This window comes from Ranitomeya variabilis, chromosome 6, assembly GCF_051348905.1.
Source record: "Ranitomeya variabilis isolate aRanVar5 chromosome 6, aRanVar5.hap1, whole genome shotgun sequence".
NCBI classification, from domain to species: Eukaryota; Metazoa; Chordata; class Amphibia; order Anura; family Dendrobatidae; genus Ranitomeya; species Ranitomeya variabilis.
Genome location: NC_135237.1, coordinates 249,728,389 through 249,754,639, shown reverse-complemented (window position 1 = coordinate 249,754,639; position 26,251 = coordinate 249,728,389). Strand labels below are relative to the sequence as shown.

At 47.0% G+C, this 26,251-nt stretch overlaps 1 protein-coding gene across 1 annotated transcript in view; it reads right to left on the bottom strand.

Annotated features, from left to right (window-relative positions):
• The window catches only part of EPB41L4B (erythrocyte membrane protein band 4.1 like 4B), a 1,243,532-nt gene that overhangs the window by 240,459 nt on the left and 976,822 nt on the right, over positions 1 to 26,251 (bottom strand). The window lies entirely within an intron of this gene.

Here is a 26,251-nt window from a genome sequence, read left to right as displayed (position 1 = left end):
AGGACTAAACTGGCGGCATTGCTTTCTTCAGCGGAGGACAACTGTAAGGAGTGGCAGACACAGTTAGTAGGTCCAAATAATTAAGTAGGCTAAATGCAGTTCAAAATTAATAACAGGACTAAACTGGCGGCATTGCTTTGTTCAGAGGAGGACAACTGTAATGAGGGGCAGACACAGTTAGTAGGCCCAAATAATTAGGTAGGCCAAATGCAGTTCAAAATTGGTAACAGGATTAAACTGGCGGCATTGCTTTCTTCAGTGGAGGACAACTGTAAGGAGTGTCAGACACAGTTAGTAGGCCCAAATAATAAAGTAGGCTAAATGCAGTTCAAAATTGGTAACAGGACTAAACTGGCGGCATTGCTTTGTTCAGCGGAGGACAACTGAAATGAGGGGCAGACACAGTTAGTAGGCCCAAATAATTAAGTAGGCTAAATGCAGTTCAAAATTGGTAATAGGACTAAACTGGCGGCATTGCTTTGTTCAGCGGGGGACAACTGTAAGGAGTGCCGACACAGTTAGTAGGCCCAAATAATTAAGTAGGCTAAATGCAGTTCAAAATTGGTAGCAGGACTAAACTGGTGACATTTCTTTGTTCAGCGGAGAACAACTGTAATGAGGGGCAGACACAGTTAGTAGGCCCGAATAATTAAGTAGGCTAAATGCAGTTCAAAATTGGTAACAGGACTAAACAGGCGGCATTGCTTTCTTCAGCGGAGGACAACTTTAAGGAGTGGCAGACACAGTTAGTAGGCCCAAATAGTTAAGTAGGCTAAATGCAGTTCAAAATTGGTAACAGGACTAAACTGGCGGCATTGCTTTGTTCAGAAGAGGACAAATGTAAGGAGTGGCAGACACAGTAGGCCCAAATAATTAGGCTAAATGCAGTTCAAAATTGGTAACAGGACTAAACTGGCAGCATTGCTTTGTTCAACGGAGAACAACTGTAAGGAGTGGCAGACACAGTTAGTAGGCCCAAATAATAAAGTGGGCTAAATGCAGTTCAAAATTGGTAACAGGACTAAACAGGCGGCATTGCTTTGATCTTCGGAGGACAACTGTAAGGAGTGGCAGACACAGTTAGTAGGCCCAAATAATTAAGTAGGCTAAATGCAGATCAAAATTGGTAACAGGACTAAACTGGCAGCATTGATTTGTTCAAAGGAGAACAACTGTAAGGAGTGGCAGACACAGTTAGTAGGCCCAAATAATAAAGTGGGCTAAATGCAGTTCAAAACTGGTAACAGGGCTAAACAGGCGGCATTGTTTTGTTCAGCGGAGGACAACTGTAAGGAGTGGCAGACACAGTTAGTAGGCCCAAATAATTAAGTAAGCTAAATGCAGTTCAAAATTGGTAACAGGACTAAACTGGCGGCATTGCTTTGTTCAGAAGAGGACAGCTGTAAGGAGTGGCAGACACAGTTAGTAGGCCCAAATAATTAGGCTAAATGCAGCTCAAAATTGGTAATAGGACTAAACTGGTGGCATTGCTTTGATCAGCGGAGGACAACTGTAAGGAGTGGCAGACACAGTTAGTAGGCCCAAATAACTAAGTAGGCTAATTGCAGTTGAAAATTAGTAACAGGACTAAACTGGTAGCATTGCTTTCTTCAGTGGAGGACAACTGTAAGGAGTGGCAGACACAGTTAGTAGGCCCAAATAATTAAGTAGGCTAAATGCAGTTCAAAATTGGTAACAGGGCTAAACTGGCGGCATTGCTTTCTTCAGCGGAGGACAACTGTAAGGAGTGGCAGACACAGTTAGTAGGCCCAAATAATAAAGTGAGCTAAATGCAGTTCAAAATTGGTAACAGGACTAAACTCGTGGCATTGCTTTGTTCAGCGGAGGACAACTGTAAGGAGTGGCAGACACAGTTAGTAGGCCTAAATAATAAAGTGGGCTAAATGTCTGCCAACAATTTGTTCATAAATAAACAGGTGGCATAGCAAGGTACAGGGGTGGGCTCCTCTGCTGAGTAGCAGACAGTGGTAGTAGGCGCAAAGTATTAACTGGTCTAAATAGAGGCCAGGGCCCCTGTATATTTTAACTATAATAATAATAATCTTTTTTTTTATATAGCGCTAACATATTCCACAGCGCTTTACAGTTTGCACACATTATCTCATCTACCATTTCAACAAATTTGTATTGGCAGTGCCATTGAAGGATTTAACAGCCCAGACTACACAGTGGTGGAGCAGGGAGAGGCAGGTATTGCAAGTGGTAGAGCACTGTTCGAGATGGGGGGGACACTCTCTCGTGGGCGGCGGTACTGGCACAGGGCCCCTCATATTACGACGGTGTGTCTGACATTGGTTGTGCACCACCACCATCAGAGACACTTCATTGTACTATGAGGGACCCTGTGCCAGTACCGTCACCCAAGAGTGGGCACACTGTTGTGAATTTACCTTTTGGCTCCCTCTAGTGGCTACTAGTGATTTGACTCTGGGTATGTCATTCATCCCTTGTATGCTCACCTGGGTCGTTAGGTCAGGGGTGTTGCTATATTAGCTCCCTGGACCTTCAGTTCAATGCCTGGCAACGTTGATATCAGAGCTAATCTGTAGTGCTCTTGTCTACTGATCCTGGTTCCTGTTTGATTAAGCTAAGTCTGCTTTCTTGCTTTTTGCTATTTGTTTTTGTTTGCATTTTTGTCCAGCTTGTATATAATCTGTTTCCTGACCTTGCTGGAAGCTCTAGGGTGGCTGGTGTTCTCCCCCCGGGCCGTTAGACGGTTCGGGGGTTCTTGAATCTCCAGTGTGGATTTTGATAGGGTTTTTGTTGACCATATAAGTTATCTTACTACATTCTGTTATTAGTGAGTGGGCCTCTCTTTGCTAAAATCTAGTTCATCTCTGTGTTTGTCATTTCCTCTTACCTCACCGTTATTATTTGTGGGGGGCTACTATCCTACTTTTGGGGTCTATTCTCTGGAGGCAAGAGAGGTCTTTGTTTTCCTCTTCTAGGGGTAGTTAGTCCTCCGGCTGGCGCGAGACATCTAGCGACCAACGTAGGCATGTTCCCCGGCTACTGCTAGTGTTGGCGTTAGGAGTAGATATATGGTCAACCCAGTTACCACTGCCCTATGAGCTGGATTTTTGTACGTCGCAGACTTACTTGTTTCTCTGAGACCCTCGCCATTGGGGTCATAACAGTTTGCCAGGCCAGTATTAAATGTTAAATGCATTGCAGAAGCGGGATTATAAGAAAGAAAGTTCTGAGTTTTTTTTTTCTCTCTCTCATTTTTTTTTCTTTTCCCCTTTACCTCTGAGTGGCTTGTGTTTGCTGCAGACATGAATGTCCAGACCTTGATTACAAGTGTGGACCAGCTTGCTGCTCGTGTGCAGGGCATACAAGATTATGTTTTCAGAAGTCCTATGTCAGAACCTAAGATACCGATTCCTGAACCGTTTTCCGGAGACCGATTTAAATTTAGAAATTTCAGGAATAATTGTAAATTGTTTTTGTCCCTGAAACCCTGTTCATCTGGAGACTCCGCTCAGCAAGTAAAAATTGTTATTTCTTTTTTACGGGGCGACCCTCAGGATTGGGCCTTCTCGCTGGCGCCAGGAGATCCGGCATTGGCTGATATTGATGCGTTTTTTCTGGCGCTCGGTTTGCTTTATGAGGAACCCAATCTTGAGATTCAGGCAGAAAAGGCCTTGCTGGCTATGTCTCAGGGCCAGGACGAGGCTGAAGTGTATTGCCAAAAATTTCGGAAATGGTCCGTGCTGACCCATTGGAACGAGTGTGCATTGGCTGCTAATTTTAGAAATGGCCTTTCTGAAGCCATTAAGAATGTGATGGTGGGTTTTCCCATTCCCACAGGTCTGAATGATTCTATGGCCCTGGCTATTCAAATCGACCGGCGGTTGCGGGAGTGCAAAACCGCTAATTCCCTCATGGTGTTGTCTGAACAGACACCTGATTTAATGCAATGTGATAGAATCCTGACTAGAAATGAGCGGAAAATTCATAGACGCCAGAATGGCTTGTGTTACTACTGTGGTGATTCTACACATGTTATCTCAGCATGCTCTAAACGTCTTACTAAGGTTGTTAGTCCGGTCGCCATTGGTAATTTGCAACCTAAATTTATTCTATCTGTAACTTTGATTTGCTCACTGTCATCATATCCTGTCATGGCGTTTGTGGACTCAGGTGCTGCTCTGAGCCTTATGGATCTGTCATTTGCCAAGCGCTGCGGATTTGTTCTTGAGCCATTGGAAAATCCTATCCCTCTTAGGGGTATTGATTCTACGCCATTGGCAAAAAATAAACCGCAGTTTTGGACACAGGTTACCATGTGCATGACTCCCGAACATCGGGAGGTAATACGTTTTCTTGTTCTGCATAAAATGCATGATTTGGTTGTTTTGGGTTTGCCATGGTTACAGACCCATAATCCAGTCTTGGACTGGAAGGCTATGTCAGTGTCAAGTTGGGGCTGCCATGGAATTCATGGAGATTCCCTGCCCTTGTCTATTGCTTCTTCTACGCCTTCGGAAGTTCCGGCGTATTTGTCTGATTATCAGGATGTCTTCAGCGAGTCTAAGTCCAGTGCACTGCCTCCTCATAGGGAATGTGACTGTGCAATAGATTTGATTCCTGGCAGTAAGTTTCCTAAGGGGAGACTGTTTAATCTGTCGGTACCTGAACATACCGCGATGCGTTCATATATCAAGGAGTCTCTTGAGAAGGGGCATATCCGTCCTTCTTCTTCCCCTCTTGGTGCGGGATTCTTTTTTGTGGCCAAAAAGGACGGATCTTTGAGGCCTTGTATTGACTATCGGCTTTTAAATAAGATCACTGTCAAATTTCAGTATCCTTTGCCGCTGTTGTCAGATTTGTTTGCCCGGATTAAAGGTGCCAAGTGGTTCACCAAGATAGACCTTCGTGGTGCGTACAACCTTGTGCGCATTAGGCAGGGCGATGAATGGAAAACCGCATTCAATACGCCCGAAGGTCATTTTGAGTACTTGGTGATGCCATTCGGTCTCTCTAATGCACCTTCAGTTTTTCAGTCCTTCATGCATGACATTTTCCGGAAGTATCTGGATAAATTTTTGATTGTTTATCTGGATGATATTCTGTTTTTTTCTGATGATTGGGACTCGCATGTGGAGCAGGTCAGGATGGTTTTTGAGATTCTGCGTGAAAATTCTTTGTTTGTAAAAGGCTCAAAGTGTCTCTTTGGTGTACAGAAGGTTCCCTTTTTGGGGTTCATTTTGTCCCCTTCTGCTGTGGAGATGGATCCAGTCAAGGTCCGAGCTATTCATGATTGGACTCAACCCTCGTCAGTTAAGAGTCTTCAGAAGTTCTTGGGTTTTGCTAACTTTTACCGTCGTTTTATCGCAAATTTCTCTAGCGTTGTTAAACCGCTGACGGATATGACCAAGAAAGGCTCTGATGTAGCTAACTGGGCTCCTGCTGCCGTGGAGGCTTTCCAGGAGTTAAAACGCCGGTTTACTTCGGCGCCTGTTTTGTGCCAGCCTGACATCTCACTTCCTTTTCAGTTTGAGGTGGATGCTTCGGAGATTGGGGCAGGGGCCGTTTTGTCACAGAGAGGCCCTGGTTGCTCTACTATGAGACCTTGTGCCTTTTTCTCTAGGAAGTTTTCGCCGGCAGAGCGAAATTATGATGTGGGCAATCGGGAGTTGTTGGCCATGAAGTGGGCATTTGAGGAGTGGCGTCATTGGCTCGAGGGTGCTAAGCATCGTGTGGTGGTCTTGACTGATCACAAAAATCTGATGTATCTCGAGTCTGCTAAACGCCTGAATCCTAGACAGGCCTGCTGGTCATTGTTTTTCTCCCGTTTTGACTTTGTGGTCTCGTATTTACCAGGGTCTAAGAATGTGAAGGCCGACGCTCTGTCTAGGAGCTTTGTGCCTGATGCTCCTGGAGTCGCTGAACCTGTGGGTATTCTTAAGGAAGGAGTTATCGTGTCTGCTATTTCTCCAGATCTGCGACGTGTGTTGCAGAGATTTCAGGCTGGTAGGCCTGACTCTTGTCCACCTGACAGATTGTTTGTGCCTGCTAGATGGACCAGCAGAGTCATTTCCGAGGTTCATTCCTCGGTGTTGGCAGGGCACCCGGGAATTTTTGGCACCAGAGATCTGGTGGCCAGGTCCTTTTGGTGGCCTTCCTTGTCAAGGGATGTGCGGTCATTTGTACAGTCCTGTGGTACTTGTGCTCGAGCTAAGCCTTGCTGCTCTCGTGCCAGCGGGTTGCTCTTGCCCTTGCCTGTCCCGAAGAGACCTTGGACACACATCTCTATGGATTTCATTTCTGATCTTCCGGTGTCTCAGGGCATGTCTGTCATCTGGGTGATATGTGATCGTTTCTCCAAGATGGTCCATTTGGTTCCTTTGCCTAAGCTGCCCTCTTCTTCTGATCTGGTTCCTGTGTTCTTCCAGAACGTGGTTCGTTTGCATGGCATTCCTGAGAATATTGTGTCGGACAGAGGATCCCAGTTTGTTTCCAGGTTCTGGCGATCCTTTTGTGGTAGGATGGGCATTGAGTTGTCGTTTTCATCCGCTTTCCATCCCCAGACTAACGGACAAACGGAGCGAACTAATCAGACTCTGGAGGCTTATTTGAGGTGTTTTGTCTCTTCTGATCAGGATGATTGGGTGACCTTCTTGCCGTTGGCTGAATTTGCCCTTAATAATCGGGCTAGTTCCGCCACCTTGGTTTCGCCATTTTTCTGCAACTCTGGTTTCCATCCTCGTTTTTCCTCGGGACATGTGGAGCCTTCTGACTGTCCTGGGGTGGATTCCGTGGTGGATAGGTTGCAGCGGATCTGGGGGCATGTGGTGGACAACTTGAAGTTGTCACAGGAGAAGGCTCAGCGTTTTGCCAACCGCCGCCGCGGTGTGGGTCCCCGACTTCGCGTTGGGGATTTGGTATGGCTGTCTTCTCGATTTGTTCCTATGAAGGTCTCCTCTCCCAAATTTAAGCCTCGCTTCATTGGTCCTTACAAGATATTGGAAATCATTAATCCTGTATCCTTTCGCCTGGATCTTCCGGTATCGTTTGCCATCCACAACGTATTTCATAGGTCCTTGTTGCGGCGGTACGTTGTGCCTGTGGTTCCTTCTGCTGAGCCTCCTGCTCCGGTGTTGGTTGAGGGCGAGTTGGAGTACGTGGTGGAGAAGATCTTAGATTCTCGTCTCTCCAGGCGGAGGCTTCAGTACCTGGTCAAGTGGAAGGGCTATGGTCAGGAGGATAATTCCTGGGTGGTCGCCTCTGATGTGCATGCGGCCGATTTAGTTCGTGCCTTTCACGCCGCTCATCCTGATCGCCCTGGTGGTCTTGATGAGGGTTCGGTGACCCCTCACTAAGGGGGGGGTACTGTTGTGAATTTACCTTTTGGCTCCCTCTAGTGGCTACTAGTGATTTGACTCTGGGTATGTCATTCATCCCTTGTATGCTCACCTGGGTCGTTAGGTCAGGGGTGTTGCTATATTAGCTCCCTGGACCTTCAGTTCAATGCCTGGCAACGTTGATATCAGAGCTAATCTGTAGTGCTCTTGTCTACTGATCCTGGTTCCTGTTTGATTAAGCTAAGTCTGCTTTCTTGCTTTTTGCTATTTGTTTTTGTTTGCATTTTTGTCCAGCTTGTATATAATCTGTTTCCTGACCTTGCTGGAAGCTCTAGGGTGGCTGGTGTTCTCCCCCCGGGCCGTTAGACGGTTCGGGGGTTCTTGAATCTCCAGTGTGGATTTTGATAGGGTTTTTGTTGACCATATAAGTTATCTTACTACATTCTGCTATTAGTGAGTGGGCCTCTCTTTGCTAAAATCTAGTTCATCTCTGTGTTTGTCATTTCCTCTTACCTCACCGTTATTATTTGTGGGGGGCTACTATCCTACTTTTGGGGTCTATTCTCTGGAGGCAAGAGAGGTCTTTGTTTTCCTCTTCTAGGGGTAGTTAGTCCTCCGGCTGGCGCGAGACATCTAGCGACCAACGTAGGCATGTTCCCCGGCTACTGCTAGTGTTGGCGTTAGGAGTAGATATATGGTCAACCCAGTTACCACTGCCCTATGAGCTGGATTTTTGTACGTCGCAGACTTACTTGTTTCTCTGAGACCCTCGCCATTGGGGTCATAACAGCACACCCACCTGTCCAGGCAAACGCCACTCGCATGGGTGCTTGCGCCAGGTGGTGACCACGGCCCTGTGGGGGGAGTCAGCCCATTTAGGGAGGTATAAAAATGGCATATGGTGGACATTCAGCAGCTGCAAATGGAGGAATTGGAGCAGTCAGTAAGAGGAGGCCAAAAGCAAGACATTTTTCAGGCAAGCTATGTGTTAGCAAGGGAAGGTGGGGCCAAATAATTTGAAATCTATGTTTGGTTCATTTTAATGAAGGTTAGATCATCAACATTTCGGGTAGCCAGACCTGTCCTTTTTTCGGTCAGTATTGAACCAGCAGCACTGAAGACTCTTTCTGATAGCACACTAGCAGCAGGGCAAGCGAGCTCCTGTAATGCATATTCTGCCAATTCAGGTCAGGTGTCTATTTTAGATGCCCAGTAATCAAAGGGAATGACCTGTGAGGGAGAACATCAATAAGGGAGGAAAAGTAGTTCGTAACCATACTGGAAAAATGCTGTTTCCTGTCACTTTGAATCGATGCAGCAGTACCTGTCGTGTCAGCGGTCATTGCAAAATCACTCCACAACCTGGTCATAAAACCCCTCTGTCCAACGCCACTTCGGATTTGTGCACCTCTAGCACCTCTGCCATGTTGCCCCCTGTCACGATATGGTATGAAATATATAAGTTTAGTTTCTCTGCCAGCACACATAGGGTGGGCGCTGACCCCCCCTTCACTGTGTTTTAGCTGGTCTTGTCAATGAGTGTAGAGATTTTATGGCCTCTAGCTCTGAGAGCCAAGGTATTTATGACCGGTTTCCTGCAGTGTAAACTCTTCTCCAGCTATAACTGGATTAGAAACTTCCAGAATCCATGAAAGTCCTTTGTTTTGTTTTTGTAAGATATTAGGCAAACCATTTAAGTTGAGAGCACAAGAATATATATTCTTAATCCCCCTCGGTGGATCTATCCGCCACTCTAAACACGGGCTTCTAACTCCATCTGGTAAAGAAGTAGGGATTTCTCTGCAATCCTGTATCACAGATAGGACATATTTGATCTCATTAGAATGCCCATGTTAATCCGAGATGAATGCTGGGTTTGTTATGACTATGACATGTTTTGTAGCAGTCTTATAGAAAGTAGACAAATTTAAGGTTGAAGTACTCAGACTGAAAAGAGAGGAGAGTCTGGATAAGCCAGCCTTTCTGTGATGTCACTAGCTACAGTTTTTTAAGTTTCTGGCAGGCTCTCAGCAGTCACTTCTTGTCTATCTGCTAGAGCCTATGTGAGCCTGATGTGAAGAGCTGTTCCTACCCATGCATTGGGACAGATGGAAACTCCACTAGCCTGGTTGCCTGCAATGCTTTGAACACCTGTAAGTGTTATTCTCATGTAATCCTTGTTTTCTTTTATATAATTACCTTGTACATATTTGCAATTGTCTCTTTTGTAACATCCTTGTAAAATAACTTTTTATAAACACTGCCTAAAAATCATTTATGGAGTATAATATTTAATATACTAGATTCGTTCTCCCTGTTCTAAAACGTACCCTGTCTCTTGAAGGGAATTACGCTACTGTTTTGGGTTAGCTTCGGACCCGTTAATCGAAGCTGGTGGCAGCTTACTGTGTGCACTGTGCCTGCTGGAGGCGTTGTAGTGACGGCGACATTGATAATTATTGTTCCTGCCTGAGCGGGAGTCGTTAAATCGCATCGCTGCAGCGTGCCCAATAGCCAGTACATAACAGGCAGCCTTTCTGGCGACTAATTACCCTAGGTGCAGTACCTAATCTGACCTGAGAGAAAGGGGGGCGCCAGAGAGCTGCAAGTGTTAAGTGGATACATAAGTCCCTGCAGTTCGTGGTATATTGTAGAGCAGTGGGATACCTAAAATAAGCCCCTGCTGTAAACTAAGAGGTCAATATCCTTGTGTGTCTTTTTTTCATCACATCATGGAGTGGAGGGATAACTAAGATAAGCCCCCCTGCACATGTGATAGCCATCTGTTGGCCTAAAGTCATCCCGATCCGTGACGTAGGGGTGACGGTCACGGTGTGGATCCCTGACATATTGGTGGAAACGGTCAGGGGTTTCGTGACACCTCCTACAGCTCGTGTGAGTACCATCACTGCCGCTGTGTGCTGGGAATGCCTGAACCAAACGGTCTACAAGAGTTGCTTGTTTGGTAGCCAATATTTGCTCAAGGTTCTCATGTGGCATGATATATTATAATTTTCCTTTATATCGTGGATCCAGGAGGCAGGCCAGCCAGTAATCGTCATCGGTCATCATTTTGATAATGCGGGGGGTCCCTTTTCAGGATACGTAAGGCATACTCAGCGATGTGGGCCAATGTTCCAGGTGTCAATTCACTGCTTCTGCTGGGTTGAGGAGCACTTTCTTGCAAATCAACATCACTTGTGTCCCGCAAAAACCCTGTACCTGACCTTGCAACCCCACCAGTTTCTATTGCCCCCTGAGAAGCATCCTCCTCCCATAAATATTCATCGCCATCATCCTCCTCCTCCTTATCTTCATCCGCCACCTCATCCAGGAGAGTTCCCTGAGCAGACAATGGCTGACTGTCATCAAGGCTTCCCTCCTCCTCAGCTGCAGACGCCTGCTCCTTAATGTGCGTCAAACTTTGCATCAGCAGACGCATTAGTGGGATGCTCATGCTTATGATCGTCTGCACTTACCAGCCGTGTGCATTCCTCAAAACACTGAAGGACTTGACAGAGGTCTTGTAGCTTCGACCACTGCACACCAGACAACTCCATGTCTGCCATCCAAGTGCCTGCCCGTGTATGTGTATCCTCCCACAAATTAATTACAGCACGACTCTGTTCGCACAGCCTCTGAACCATGTGCATTGTGGAGTTCCACCTTGTTGCAACTTCGATTATTAGGCATTGCTGGGGAAGATTCAGCGATCGCTGATGGTTCTGCATACGGCTGGAGTGTACGGGCGACCGGCGGATGTGCGAGCAAAGTCTTCGCACCTTCAGGAGCAGGGCTGGAAACTCCGGATAATTTTTGAGGAAGCACTGCACCACCAAGTTCAAGGTGTGAGCCAGGTAAAGTATGTGTTTCAGTTCTGAAAGGGCTATGGCAGCCATAAAATTCCTTCCGTTATCACTGACTACCTTGCCTGCCTCAAGATGTACACTGCCCAGCCATGACTGCATTTGTTGCTGCAAGTACTCGGCCAGTACTTTCGTGGTGTGTCTGTTGTCGCCCAAACACTTCATTTGTAACACAGCCTGCTGACGCTTACCACTAGCTGTACGATAATGGGACACCTCGTGTGCAACACTGGCAGCTGCGGATGGAGTGGTCGTGCTACTGCGCTCTGTGAACGAGCTTTTGCTTCTGTAGGAGGAGGAGGAGGAGGAGGAGGGGTGGTGAACGCCTTATGCCAACTGTTTCCTAGACAATGGGCTAGGCAGAACTGTCCCACTATGGCTGTCCCCTGTGGACCCTGCATCCAGCACACTAACCCAGTGCGCCGTGATGGACACGTAATGGCCCTGGCCATGCCTACTGGTCCATGCATCTGTTATGAGGTGCACCTTTCCACTGACTGATTGCCTCAGTGCATGGACAATGCGGTCTTTGACATGCTGGTGGAGGGCTGGGATGGCTTTTCTTGCAAAGAAGTGCCGACTGGGTAGGTCATAGCGTTGTACTGCGTATGCCATCAGGTCTTTGAAAGCTTCGCTTTCAACCAACCGGTAGGGCATCATCTCAAACGAGATTAGTCTAGCAATGTGGGCGTTCAATCCCTGTGTATGCAGATGAGAAGATGAGTACTTTCTTTTCCTAACGAGAGTCTCTTGAAGGGTGAGCTGGAGTGGAGAGCTGCATATGGTGGAACTAGCGGTGGTGGTGGTGGTGGACATGGCGTATTGAGAGAGGGTTGGTGATGGTATTCTTGATTTTGGCCTACATACAGTGTTTCCTACCAGTAACCTTGTGATTAACTGACTGCTTTGGCCTTGCAACGATAAGTCCACATTTGCTGCTGGTGGTGTCCTAACCGGTGGGCTTACAGTGAGGGAAGCAATGCAGCGTTGCTGACTACCTTCATTCTGAGCAGGCTTGCAAGTGCATGCTGGTTAAATGTCTACGCATGCACGTTGTATTTAAATTTTGAAGATTCTTCCCTCTGCTAAAGGTCTTTGAGTATTTCTTACAGATAACTTTTGACTGATCATTCAGATCTTGGTTAAAAAATTGCCACATTGCACTCTTCCTACTATCGAATACCTTTTCAGGCATTGCACGCTGTGCTACTTTCACCAGATGGCCACGCTGTCCTAAAACTGTTTTTGTTTTTGACACACGTTTTTGGCCCGATATGGGCCTGCCAGATGACAGCTGTTGCGATGTAGATGGCAGCTGCGGATCATCCACCTCCGCTTCTGAGCTACTGGCACCGGCACCCTCTTCCCCCAATGGCTGTCAATCTGGGTCAACAACTGGGGCATCTATTACCTCCTCTTCAATGTCATGTGCACCTTCCTCTGTGTCACCGTGTAAGGTGCTATAGTGTTCGGGACGGGGCACCATATTCTCATCAGGGTCAGATTCTGGCTGAGTACACTGCGAGGGCAATGTAGTGATCTGAGTCAATGGAACAGCATAATAATCTAGCTGTGGCTGTGCATCAGTGCACTCCATGTCCGATTAATCTTGTAATGGGCAGTTAACAATTTCCCTTTCTAACCCAGGCATGGTATGTGTAAAGAGCTCCATGGAGTAACCTGTAGTGTCGCCTGACGCATCCTTCACTTTGGGTTTGGGTGAAGGACACAAGGAAACGTCTTGTTCCTGACCGGTAGCATCCATTGACGACTCGCTGCTTTTATATTTTGAACTTTCTGAAGAGGAGGCGAAAGAGCTAGAGGCTGAGTCAGCAAGGAAAGCCAAAACGTTTTCCTGCTGCTCCTGCTTTAAAAGCGGTTTTCCTACTCCAAGATAAGGGAGCCTTCGAGGCCTTGTGTAGCCAGATGATGACGCTGGCTCAACACCTCCAGCCTTAGGTGCTATTTTGCTTTTCCCACTACCACCAGATGCTCCACCACCATCAGTACCAGCTGGCAACAACCGCCCACGGCCTCTTCCACCAGACTTCCTCATTTTGGGGAAAATCTAACCAAAATAACAACAGTTATATGGTACTGTACAGGTAGAAGGTGTATATAAACTTGTTGAAAATTTAAATCTCCCTTTTTTTGGGGGGGAGGGGAGACTGCACCAAAACTCAGGGCCAGTGTATAACACAACACAATGTAAGTGGCAGAACATGGCAGGCTGATATACGACAAACTAACAGAACTGACGTATATCCACTTTGTGACAATTTGAATCTCCCTTTTTTGGGGGGGAGACTGCACCAAAACTCAGGCAGCCCAGTGTATAACACAACACAATGTAAGTGGCAGAACGTGGCTGGCTGATATACGAGAAACTAACAGAACTGACTTATATCCACTTTGTGACCATTTGAATCTCCTTTTTTGGGGGGGGAGACTGCACCAAAACTCAGGCAGCTCAGTGTATAACACAACACAATGTAAGTGGCAGAAATTGGCTGGAAGATATATGAAAAATACAAGTACTGTAGTACAATTTCAATCTCCCTACAATGATCTCAGGACAAGTATGGCAACAATACAAAGGACTGCTGCACACAAAAGTGTGGACAAATAAACAAGATAACTGTGCAGAAAGGAGCAACAGGATTTTTGCTTTTAAAAAAGCAGTTGGTTTGCACAGCAGCGTGCAAACAGCAATGCAGCTATCGGTGAGCCTTATAAGGCAGCCTAATAAGCTACAGAGCTGATGCACTAAAATATACCCTCCACTGTCCCTGCAAAAAAAAGGTGGTGTTGGACAGTGGAAATAGCTACAGCACAAGCGGTTTGGGGGTTAATCTTCCCTCCCTAACTATATCCCTTCTTCTGATGAAGCTGCAGCAATCTCTCCCTATGCTACGATCGGCAGAAGTAAGATGGCGGTTGGCGTGCACGCCCCTTTACACCCCCTGTGACGCCGCAGAAAGCAAGCCAATCACTGTCATGCCCTTCTCTAAGATGGTGGGGACCGAGACCTCTGTCATCACGCTGCCCACACTCTGCGTCCTCCTTCATTGGCTGAAAAATGGTGCTGAATGTATCATATGAAACGCGACATTGCGGGAAGATCGCCGACCGCATGGCCAATCCCACACTAGGATCCGGTCGGCTTTCATGAAGCCCGACTTTGCCGAAAGTCGGCGATTTTTGAATTTGTCCAATCCGTTTAGCTCAACCCTACTTTTTACTTCTGATTGACATATGTGGTATATTTGCCCACTGTTTACCCTATCGATGGTTAATTATAGTTAAGGGGACTATTAGTTTTCAGGGTTGCCGAGGTTGAGCTGGGTCGGCATGCCATTTAATATTAGGGTGCCAACCTATGCAGCAAGGTAAGGTAAGTGATAGGGTATACTAGGGGATTATAGCTGCCTTCATGCCCCACCTGCAAGCACGATTTGATTATTTCCTGATATTATACTCGCATGATATCCCTTTAACTATTTCTATGATTAACAAATGGTTGACATACCTTATCTCTGAAACCCTTGCTCTTTTTAACATTTTTGCACTTTATTCACTTTACTGCAAGTGTACAGTGCCTTGCAAAAGTATTTGGCCCCCTGAAACTTTTCAACCTTTTCCCACATATCATGCTTCAAAACATAAAGATACCAAGTATACATTTTTGGTGAAGAATCAACAACAAGTGGAACACAATTGGAAGTTGAATGAAATTTATTGGTTATTTTACATTTTTGTGGAAATTCAAAAACTGAAGTGGGGCGTGCAATATTATTCGGCCCCTTTAATTTAATACTTTGTTGCGCCACCTTTTGCTGCAATTACAGCTGCAAGTCGCTTGGGGTATATCTCTATCAGTTTTGTACATTGAGAGACCGAAATTCTTGCCCATTCTTCCTTGGCAAACAGCTCGAGCTCATTGAGGTTTGATGGAGATTGTTTGTGAAGAGCAGTTTTCAGCTCTTTCCACAGATTCTCGATTGGATTGAGGTCTGGACTTTGACTTGGCCATTCTAACACCTGGATACGTTTATTTGTGAACCATTCCATTGTAGATTTTGCTTTATGTTTGAGATCATTGTCTTGGAAGACAAATCTCAGTCCCAGTCTCAGGTCTTTTGCAAACTCCAACAGGTTTTCTTTAAGAATGATCCTGTATTTGGCTCCATCCATCTTCTCATCAATTTTAACCATCTTCCCTGTCCCTGCTGAAGAAAAGCATGATGCTGCCACAACCATGTTTGACAGAAAGGATGGTGTGTTCAGGGTGATGGGTTGGTTGTGTTGCCCTTGCGCCAAACATATCGTTTGGCATTGTTGCCAAAAAAGTTCGATTTTGGTTTCATCTGACCAGAGCACCTTCTTCCACATGTTTGGAGTGTCTCCCAGATGCCTTGTTGCAAACTTTAAACTACACTTTTTATGGATATCTTTGAGAAATGGCTTTCTTCTTGCCATTTTTCCATAAACGTCAGATTTGGGCAGTTTACGACTGATTGTTGTCCTATGGACAGACTGTCCCACCTCAGCTGTAGATCTCTGCAGTTCATCCAGAGTGATCATGGGCCTCTTGGCTGCATCTCTGATCAGTCTTCTCCTTGTTTGAGATGACAGCTTAGAGAGACGGGACTGCCGGGTCTTGGTAGAATTGCAGTGGTATGATACTCCTTCCATTTCAATACGATCACTTGCACAGTGCTCCTTCGGATGTCTAAAGTTTTGGAAATCATTTTGTATCCAAATCCGGCTTTAAACTTCTCCACAACAGTATCACGGACCTGCCAGGTGTGTTCCTTGGTCTTCATGATGCTCTCTGTGCTTCAAACAGAACCCTGAGACTATCACAGAGCAGGTGCATTTATACAGAGACTTGATTGCACACAGGTGGATTATATTTATCATCATTAGGCATCTAGGACAACATTGGATCATTCAGAGATCCACAATGAACTTCTGGAGTGAGTTTGCTGCACTGAAAGTAAAGGGGCCAAATAATATTGCACGCCCCACTTTTCAGTTTTTGAACAAAAATTTTAAATAACCAATATACAGTATTTTGTTCAACTTCACAACTGTGTTCCACTTGTTGTTGAGTCTTCACCAAAAATTTACATTTGGTATCTTTATGCTTGAAGTATGATATGTGAGAAAAGGTTGAAAAGTTCCAGGGGGCCGAATACTATCGCAAGACACTGTTTATATTAGGACATTCAGGGTTATGGATGTTGAGCCTGACAAAATGTCTGCAATAAATTCTTAAATAGCCTCAGTATAGATCACATTCTGTCCTTCTGTGGCACCCCAGGAGTCCAGTTGCCACAGTGGCATTGCCTCCCTCACAGGGGGTGATGACATGCCTGGAAGCAAGAACGGATTCCCTTAGCAGGTAAGCAGGTACGCTGTCACACAGCACCTTTCCTGACTCCAGACCAGAAGGGGGAGCTCTAAACCTGGTTCCAGGGTAGCTTCCATATAAGTTCCGGCCTGGAGGTGGGGTTAGTAAGTTTGCAGCGCCCCAGAGTCTGGTCGTTGCAGTAACGTCGCTCTTCCATCAGGGGGAGTGACGGGACGTCTGATTGTACTAAAAGAGTTCACCTGACCAGGTATCACAGTCACACACTACACTTCACACTCCGGCCACCAGGAGGAGCAAAAGGTCCTACCTACTAGGCCACTCCTCACATATGGGTAAAACTGGGGGTTAGATAGGAAGTTAGAGCAGAAAGATGCCTGGGAGAGTTCTAGGGAGGACCTCTCAGGTGTGGGATCCTGACAGCAGCCTAGCACAGAAAGATCGTTACGGAGCTGCGCCTGTACTGCATAGCGGCAGTCTCCTAAGGAAGGACAAGAAGCGAAGTATATTGTGGAGAGTGAGAGACAAGATCACAGCATAAAGGAGATAGAACCAGGAGGAGTCCTGCCTTTAAGATCAGCAACATCCTTCTGAGGCGCGTAGCCGGTGGCCGGAACACCGAGGGAGTAATAGGCTCTACGCATTACTCTGAACTACGGCAGGGCAGTTTATTCCAAGCTGGCTGTCCAACCTTTACACCTAACGAAAACAACGGAGGCAGTTGTGGGAGAGAGGCGTCTCTAGGGTCCCTATAAAATAACTCCAGGCCTACCCCGTCATACGGGTGAGTCCTATCCAAACCATCTGGGGGACGGAGAGAAAGAACAGAAACATACACGACAGTTGTGAGGACTATCCCGTGGTGCTCAGCAGGGAGGTACTACAACACACAGGCGCTAGTAGGAAGGCTACTGATTTCCACCTGCAAAGGGATCTTTGGATGTGCCTTCGGACCAGCCGGTCTCAGCCAGCCCTGTTAGCAGTGCTCTGGATTGCGGATTCCGAAGCCTTCAGTAAAAAGGTAAAGAGACTGCAACCCTGTGTCCTCGTCATTTACTGCGACCTACACCATCACCATCTACTCATCAAGTGAAGCCCTGGGGACATACTTCACCTGTGGGAAGTTACACCATCTAGCTGCCATTCCATCACCCCAGTGGACCCCTAGCAGCGTCGGTCACCCTGACCGAATACCACAAGTGGCGTCACGAACACTTGACAGACTTACATCATCTTTAATTGGGCGCCCCTTAGCAGGGCCACGGACCGGGTCGGGCCACCGTGACATCCCCAGAACCGAGACTGAGGGACCTGGTACCGAGTACCCCACTGCCCTGCGTTTGGGGGCCACTCCAAGTTCAGTGTGAGACAGTGAAGGGAGAGGAAGCATGTGAGGAGAGCCTGAGAGTGGAAATGCGACTGAGCACACCCCAGGATTGAGTAAAACAGAGCGGACACCGGAGTCCATAGTTGTGTGGGAACTACAGGCCCAGCAGCCAAATCCAGAGGACAGGAGATTGCAGGTCTCCTGGCCACAACTGACACCCGAAGGCACAGCCACAGACCAGAGCCCAGAGTCACCATGAGGCAGTGACACCTGGAACAGGCTCAAGCTGCCTGCCATGAGGATAGTGTTTCACTAAGTGGACAGACTGAGAGAGGGACTTGAGGAGAACTACAAGCATCAGGAACCCAGAGAGCAGCGCAGTAGGGAGGCTTCCAACCCCACCTGGCTAAAGGAATTCTGAACTGCTTCCAGGCTGCCCAGATCTCCAATACAACCTGTTACCTGTGCTCCGGTCTGCACCTACAATTAAAGGTAAAGAAACTACAGTCCCTGTGTCCTCCAATTCTTCCTGCACCCCAATATCCACAACCCCTCATAGACTGGTCTGGTAGCCCTGGCCCCCTGCTCCGTCTGTGGGGAATAGAACCATCCCAGCTGCATCACCATGGGCCCCAGCAGACTCCCTAAGCAGCGTCAGCCATTTATAGCCGAATACCACAGGTGGCGTCACAGACAAACCCTTACCATCATTTCCCTCATCCCTTTTAATGCACACCCAGGGCCACGGACCAGGTCATTTGCTGTCGTGACCACCCCTTTAAGAACCGTCCGACCCAGTTCCGAGTACCACATGGCCCTAGCGGGAGTTGCACTTCCCCATTCCCTCTCATTCATTTTTGCAAGAAATTCTTGTGAAGCTGTCAATAATAACAAGTGTACACATTAATTCTGACAAACTTGTTTCTTAACCGATGTAGCTAACCTAATAACTAGGGTTGAGCGACTTTTACTTTTTCAGGATCGAGTCGGGTTTCGCGAAACCCGACTTTGTCAAAAGTCGGGTCGGGTGAAATCGGCCGATTATTGCGAAAAGTCGGGGATCCGACCGAAACACGAAACCCAATGCAAGTCAATGGAGAATCAAAGTCGGCAGTGAGGACAGGAAAACACCAACAGAGCCCATATTAATGCCAAAAACATCAATTCTTGTTTCTTAAGCTTGTCAATCTTAATTTACCTTATAATAATAGTTAGCCATTGAAAATTTGGGGGTCATTTGGCAACAGTTGTGGGGGGAGTAGGGCTGGCTCAAGTTTTTCGTGGGCCCAGGAAACGCGGACTACGTCACGGCGGTGGAGCAGGGAGAGGTAAGTATTTCAACTTTGCAAGTGCTGTGATCCTGAGCAAGCAGGGGGGGCACACTCGTTTGCATTGCCACTGGCACAGGGCCCCTCAAAGTACGGCGTTGTGATTGACGGCGGGGGCGCCTCCCACCGGCTGAGACACTTTTGCGTACTATGAGGGGCCCTGTGCCAGTGACGTCGCCAATGAGTATGCCCCCACCTGTTGAAGGAACCTGCACTTTCATCTGCACCTTCCTCTTTGTCCCCATGTAAGGTGGTATAGTATGCGGGAAGGGGAACCTGAGTTTCAGCAGGGTCAGATTTAGGCTGTGTAGAGTGCAAGGGGAATGTAGTGGTCTGTGTCAATGTACCAGCAGACTCATCTAGCATTGGCTGGGCAATGGGCAGGAATGAGGAGGAAACAAAGATATAGGCCCAAAATAAAAAAAGTAGGCTAAAAGCTGTTAAAAATTGGTAACAGGAGTAAACAGGCGGCATTGGTTTGTTCAGTGGAGGAGAACAACAATCAGCGGCAGACACCGTTAGTAGGCCCAACCAAACAAGTAGGACAAATGCAGTTTCATATTCTAAATATAGGCCGAAAGCCTGAAGATTGAAGCTCAGCTTTGTGTAATAGAAACAAGAGGCAGCAGCAGACAACGTTACTAGGCCCAAACCAAGAACTAGGCCAAATGTAGTTTCATATTGTTGTTACAGGCCGAAAGCCTGAAGCTTCAAGCTCAGCTTTGTTTAGTAGAGGAAAACAAGAGGCGGCAGCAGACAATGTTACTAGGCCCAACCCAACAAGTAGGCCAAATGCAGTTTAATATAAAAAATATTTAAACGAAAGCCTGAAGATTGAAGCGCAAGAAAAATAAACCAGGAGAACACCAAGGAGCGGCAGACACCGTTAGTAGGCCCCAACCCAACAAGTAGGCCAAATGCAGTTTAATATTTGAAACGGGACAACAGTTGAAGTTGAGCTTTGTTCAGTGAAGGAAAAATAAGAAGCAGCGGCAGACAGCGTTATTACGTCCAAATAATAAAGACAGTGGTAGTAGGCGCAAAGTATTAAATGGAGGCCAGGGCCCCTGTATATTTTAACTATCATCTATCATTTCAAATAATTTGTATTGGCAGTGCCATTTAAGGTTTTAACCGCACAGACTACACAGTGGTGGAGCTGGGAGATTTAGTATTGCAAGTGGTAGAGCACTGTTCAAGCTGGGGGGGAACACTCTCTCATGGGCGGCGGTACTGGCACAGGGCCCCTCATATTACGACGGTGTAATATGAGTTGTGGTTCAGTGTCTCCCCCCAAAAAATGAGGAAGTCTGGTGGAAGAGGCCGTGGGCGGGGGTTGCCAGCTGGTACTGATGGTGCTGGTGGTGCTGCATCTCGTGGTAGTGGCAAAAGCACAGTAGCACCTAAGGCTGGAGGTGTTCAGCCTGCGTCATCGTCTGGCTACACAAGGCCTCGAAGGCTCCCTTACCTGGGAGTAGGAAAACAGCTTTTAAAGCCGGAGAAGCAGGAAAAAGTGTTGTCTTTCCTTGCTGACACCCTCTAGCTCTTTTGCCTCCTCTTCCCAAAGTTCTAAATGTAGAAGCAGCCAGTCATCAGTGGATGCTCCCGGTCAGGAAAAAGATGTTTCCTCGTGTCCTTCTCCCAAACCAAAAGTGAAGGATGCATGAGGTGACACTACAGGTTACTCCATGGAGCTCTTTACACATACCGTGCCTGGGTTAGAAAGGGAAATTGTACACTGCCAATTACAAGAAGAATAGGACATGGAGTGCACTGATGCACAGCCACAGCTAGATTGTGATGCTGTTCCATTGACTCTGATCACTACATTGCCCTCGCAGTTTACTGAGCCAGAATGTGACCCTGATGAGACTATGGTGCCCTGTCCCGAACGCTATAGCACCTTACACGGTGACACTGAGGAAGGTGCACATGACATTGAGGAGGAGGTGATAGATGACCCAGTTGTTGACCCAGATTGGCAGCCATTGGATTGGGGGAAGAGGGTGCCGCTGCCACTAGCTCAGAAGCGGAGAGAGGATGATCCGCAGCAGCCATCTACATTGCAACAGCTGTCATCTGGCAGGCCCGTATCAGGCCAAAAATGTTTGCGAAAAACAAAAACAGTTTTAGGAGAGCGTGGCCATTCGGTGAAAGTAGCACAGCGCACAATGCCTGAAAAGGTTTTCGATAGTAGGAAGAGTGTAGTGTTGCAATTTTTTAACCAAGATCAGAATGATCAGTCAAAAGTTATCTGTAAGAAATGCTCAAAGACCTTTAGCAGAGAGAAGAATCTTCAAAATTTAAATACAACGTGCATGCTTAGACATTTAACCAGCATGCATTTGCAAGCCTGGACTAACTACCAAACGTCCCGTACCGTTGGTGCACCTGCTCGGAGTGAAGGTAGTCACTAGTCAGCAATGCTACATTGCTTCCCTCACTGTAAGCCCACCGGTTAGGACACCACCAGCAGCAAATGTGGAGGTATCATCGTAAGGCCAAAGCAGTCAGGGAATCATAAGGTTATTGGTAGGAAAGACTGTATGTAGGCCAACAACAAGAATTCCATAACAAACTCTCTCTCAATGCGCCATGTCCACCACCACCACTGCTAGTTCCACCATATGCAGCTCTCCAGTCCAGCTCACCCTACAAGAGACTCTCGTTAGGAAAAGAAAGTACTCATCCTCTCATCCGCGTACACAGGATTTGAATGCCCACATTTCTATACTAATCTCATTACAGATGATGCCCTACCGTTTGGTTGAAAGCGAAGCTTTCAAAGACCTGATGGCCCACGCAGTACCACGCTATGACCTACCCAGTCGCCACTTCTTTGCGAGAAAAGCCATCCCAGCCCTCCACCAGCATGTCAAAGACCGCATTGTCCATGCCTTGAGGCAATCAGTCAGTGGAAAGGTGCACCTCACAACAGATGCATGGACCAGTAGGCATGGCCGGGGACGTTACGTGTCCATCACGGCGCACTGGGTTAATGTGTAGGATGCAGGGTCCACAGGGGGCAGCCATAGTGGGACAGTTCAGCCTATCCCACAGTCTAAGGAAACAGTTGGCATAAGGTGTTCGCCACTCCTCCTCCTCCAGAAGCGAAAGCTCGTTCACAGAGAACAGTCGCCCTACCACTCCATCCGCAGCTGCCAGTGTTGCACACGGGGTGTCCCATTATCGAACAGTGGTAAGCGTCAGCAGGCTGTGTTTCAAATGAAGTGTTTGGGTGACAACAGACACACCGCGGATGTACTGGTGGAGTACTTGCAGCAACAAACTCAGTCATGGCTGGGCAGGGTACATCTTGAGGCAGGCAAGGTATTCAGTGATAACGGAAGGAATTTTATGGCTGCCATAGCCCTTTCAGAACTGAAACACATACCTTGCCTGGCTCACACCTTTAACCTGGTGGTGCAGGGCTTCCTCTAAAATTATCCAAAGTTACCAGCCCTGCTCCTGAAGGTGCGAAGTCTTTGCTCGCACATCTGCCGGATGCCCATACACTCCAGCCGTATGCTGAACCATCAGCGATCGCTGCATCTTCCCCAGCACCGCCTAATAATCGACGTTGCAACAAGGTGGGACTCCACACTGCACATGATTCAGAGGCTGTGCGAACCGAGGCGTGCTGTAATTAATTTGTGGGAGGATACACGGGCAGGCACTTGGATGGCAGACATGGAGTTGTCTGGTGTGCAGTGGTCGACGCCATCATAAGCATTAACATCCCACTTATGCGTCTGCTGATGCAAAGTTTGACGCACATTAAGGAGCAGGCGTCTGCAGCCAAGGAGGAGGGAAGCCTTGATGACAGTCAGCCATTGTCTGCTCAGGGAACTGTCCAGGACGAATTGGCAGACGAAGAGGATGAGGAGGAGGATGATGGGGATGAATATGTATGGGAGGAGGATGATTCTCAGGTGGCAATAGAAACTGGTGGCATTGCAAGGTCTGGTACAGGTTTATTGCGGGACACTTGTGATGTTGATTTGCAAGAAAGTGGTCCTCAACCCAGCAGAAACAGTTAATTCACACCTGGAACATTGGCCCACATGGCTGACTATGCCTTGCGTATCCTAAAAAGGGACCCCCGCATTGTTAAAATGATGACCGATGACGACAACTGGTTGGCCTGCTCATGGATACAAGATGTAAAGGAAAACTGCAAAATATCATGCCACATGAGAACCTAGGTCAAATATTGGCTACCAAACAAGCAACTCTTGTAGACCGTTTGGTTCAGGCATTCCCAGCACACAGCGGCGGTGATGGTTCTCACACGAGCTGCAGGGGCAGCATGGCAGAGGTGCTAGAGGTGCAGAAATCCGAAGTGGCGTTGGACAGAGGGGTTTTATGACAAGGTTGTGGAATGATTTCGCAATGACCGCTGACACGACAGGGACAGCTGCATCGATTCAAAGTGACAGGAGACAGCATTTGTCCAGTATGGTTACAAACTACTTTTCCGCCCTTATTGATGTTCTCCCTCACAGGTCATTCCCCTTTGATTACTGGGCATCTAAACTAGACACCTGGCCTGAATTGCCAGAATATGGATTACAGGACCTCGATTGCCCTGCTGTCAGTGTGCTTTCAGAAAGAATGTTCAGTGCTGCTGGTTCAATACTGACCGAAAAAAGGACACGTCTGGCTACTAGTGTTGAGCATTCCGATACCGCAAGTATCGGGTATCGGCCGATATTTGCTGTATCGGAATTCCGATACCGAGATCCGATACTTTTGTGATATCGGGAATCGGTATCGGGATCGATATTAATGTGTAAAATAAAGAATAAAAATAAAAAATATTGATATACTCACCTCTCCGACGCAGCCTGGACCTTACCGATGTAACTGGCAGCTTCCGTTCCTAAGAATGAGCGCTTGAAAGTCCTTAGATGACATCGCGGCCTGTGATTGGTCGTGTGAGCGGTCACGTGACCGCCACGCGACCAATCACAAGCCGCGACGTCATCTAAGGTCTTTAAAGCGCTCATTCTTAGGAACGGAAGCTGACGGTTACAGCGGTAAGGTCCAGGCTGCGTCGGAGAGGTGAGTATATCAATATTTTTTATTTATATTCTTTATTTTACACATTAATATGGATCCCAGGGCCTGAAGGAGAGTTTCCTCTCCTTCAGACCCTGGGAACCATACAGGATACCTTCCGATACTTGGTGTCCCATTGACTTGTATTGGTATCGGGTATCGGTATCGGCGATATCCGATACTTTTCGGGTATCGGCCGATACTATCCGATACTGATACTTTCAAGTATCGGACGGTATCGCTCAACAATACTGGCTACCAAAAATGTTGTTTAGCTAACCTTCATTTAAATTAACCAATCATGGATTTCACATTCTTTTGCCCCACCTTCCCCTGCTGACACGTAGCTTGCCTGAAAGATGACTTGCTTTTGGGGGAGACACTGAACCCCAACTCTGGCCCTGTGGTATAACACAACACTATGAACGTGGCAGAAAGTGGCTGCCTGATATACGACGCACTAGCAGTACAGCTGAATATACACTGTGTGAGAATTTGTATCTATTTTTTGGGGGGAGACACTGAACCCTAACTCTGGCCCTGTGGTATAACACAACACTATGAACGTGGCAGAAAGTGGCTGCCTGATATACGACGCACTAGCAGTACAGCTGAATATACACTGTGTGAGAATTTGAATCTCCATTTTTTGGGGGGAGACACTGAACCCTAACTCTGGCCCTGTGGTATAACACAACACTATGAACGTGGCAGAAAGTGGCTGCCTGATATACGATGCACTAGCAGTACAGCTGAATATACACTGTGTGAGAATTTGAATCTCCATTTTTTTGGGGGAGACACTGAACCCTAAATCTGGCCCTGTGGTATAACACAACACTATGAACGTGGCAGAAAGTGGCTGCCTGATATACGACGCACTAGCAGTACAGCTGAATATACACTGTGTGAGAATTTGAATCTCCATTTTTTGGGGGAAGAGACAATGAACCCTAACTCTGGCCCTGTGGGATAACACAACACTATGAACGTGGCAGAAAGTGGCTGCCTGATATATGACACACTAGCAGTACTGCAGAATATAAACTGTGTGAGAAATACTATCTCACTTTTGGGGGGAGACACTGAACCACAGCTCTGGCCCAGTGGTATAACACAACACTATGAACCTGGCAGAAAGTGGCTGCCTGATATATGACACACTAGCAGTACTGCAGAATATAAACTGTGTGAGAAATACTATCTCACTTTTGGGGGCACACTGAACCACAACTCTGGCCCAGTGGTATAACACAACACTATGAACGTGGCAGAAAGTGGCTGCCTGATATATGACTCACTAGCAGTACAGCAGAATATAAACTGTGTGAGAATTACTATCTCACCTTTGGGGGGAGACACTGAACCACAACTCTGGCCCAGTGGTATAACACAACACTATGAACGTGGCAGAAAGTGGCTGCCTGATATACGACACACTAACAGTACAGCAGAATATAAACTGTGTGAGAATTACTATCTCACTTTTGGGGGAAGAAACTGAACCACAACTCTGGCACAGTGGTATAACACAACACTATGAACGTGGCAGAAAGTGGCTGTAATTAGTAAAAAAAAAAAAATTTACTGCAATAACACGCTCCCTAGTCCCTACAATGATCTCAGGACAAGTATGGCAGCAATAAAAAGGACTTCAGAACAAAAAAGTGTGGACAAATAAACAAGACAGGTAACTGTGCAGAAAGGAGCAACAGGATTTTTGCTTTGAAAAAAGCAGTTGGTTTGCACAGCACCATGCACACAGCTATGCAGCTGCTGCACTAAAATACGACCTCCACTGTCCCTGCACAAAAAGGTGGTGTGGGACAGTGAAAATCGCTCCAGCACAAGCGGTTTGGGGGTTTATACTTCCTCCCTAACTCTGTCCCTGCTTCTGACTAACTGCAGCAAACTTTCCCTATGCTCAGATCGGCAGAAGTAAGATGGCGGTTGGCGTGCACGCCCCT